Here is a 1,371-nt window from a genome sequence, read left to right as displayed (position 1 = left end):
TACTCTTCAAGAATCAAGGCTTGCTTCCGCGCCGCCGCCTCCAACAACCGAGCCTCTTCGTCCTGCTCCACCACCTCCATGGCTCCAGCAAGTCAGCAGTCACACCACTTCACAGCTCATAGTACCCTCCCGGCCGGAGAGAGCTCGTCTACGAGTTCACGCTGCTTCCCCTGCCTCCTCCAGCCCATGGGCAGGACAGGCACAGGCCAGGCAGCCCTGGTGCAGGATCGGGTCCCAGCCAGGCTATGCCTCCCACCTGGGGAGAGCCGTAAAGCAGCAGCTCAGAACCTGGCAGTGGAGCCAAGGTGCCCTGTAGTCTGGATCTGGCTGGTAGGTTGCATCTTGGTTACTCTGACTCCAAATGCCTGATGTACTCAAGTCCAAGCTGACCCTGAATTTAAGAAATTTAAGAAGATCCCTCCCCCTGCTCCCAGCCTCTGTTCTGGCAAGCTCCATCCCCATTCTAGTCTATACTGAGCACAGCCCAGGCCAGCTCCTATAGGGTTGCTTGCTGCTCCTATGGTACTGGGCTGGGGCCATGCTCAGTGCTCCAGGCTGCAGGGTAGACGGAGCTTGCCAGCACAATGCAAAGCTGAGGTGAGGAAGAAGAGGGACAGATGGGGAAACAGACGCTGCATGGGGGGTGGGAAGGGGAAAAGACATGGAAAAGAGGTGGCAGGGGAGAGATAGCAGGGTACAGAAACAGCAGCAGAGTGGGGGCGTGGACAGACAGAAGTTGTAGTTACAGCCCCGACTTTGGGCAGGGGCTGGAGCCCAAGCTACGGCATCCCCCTTCCTCTCTACTGCCCTTGTATGCAATTCTAAGATGAAGAGCTTCCCCCCTCCCCATGTTAAACAGTGGGGGGAGAATCTTATCTTAGAATCGAGTAAATATGGTAATTTTCTGCTTTCACTGGTATGCGCAATTTATCTCAACATAATATCAAAAGCCATCAACATACTCTTTATTACCAGACAACTATTGGGTCTGCCTTTTGTCAGTTTTGGAACTTCATATCACATTCCAGAAATTAATCTCAATAGCTTTCTGTAATAATTTCCAGGCAATAACATTCAAGAATGATTCTGCCTTGAGACAGAACATAAAGGCATTTAGACTAGGAAAACACTAAAGGAAATAAACCCTCAGTAGCTGTTTGCACAGGTGTCTGCAGACTGGTAAGAGCATACATTTGCCAGTTTCATATGGTAAATGAAATTGCCATATGAATTTCACAGGTAATTCTATTAATATCAGATGAAAAATTAGGTTAAACAAAGCAGTCAATAATTCAACTATTCCAAGTTTTACCTAAAGGGTAAAGACTTCTAAATAAAAAACTTTCCAAAATACAATACATAAATATCTAA

The 1,371-nt window shown here is 48.2% G+C and overlaps 1 protein-coding gene across 1 annotated transcript in view; it reads right to left on the bottom strand.

Annotated features, from left to right (window-relative positions):
• The window catches only part of LOC109323576 (COBW domain-containing protein 1-like), a 45,260-nt gene that overhangs the window by 39,151 nt on the left and 4,738 nt on the right, over positions 1 to 1,371 (bottom strand). The gene's annotated exons all lie outside the window — the stretch shown is intronic.

This window comes from Crocodylus porosus, unplaced genomic scaffold, assembly GCF_001723895.1.
Source record: "Crocodylus porosus isolate Cpor-Errol unplaced genomic scaffold, CroPor_comp1, whole genome shotgun sequence".
Taxonomy (NCBI): Eukaryota; Metazoa; Chordata; order Crocodylia; family Crocodylidae; genus Crocodylus; species Crocodylus porosus.
This window is presented reverse-complemented; position numbering and strand designations above follow the sequence as displayed.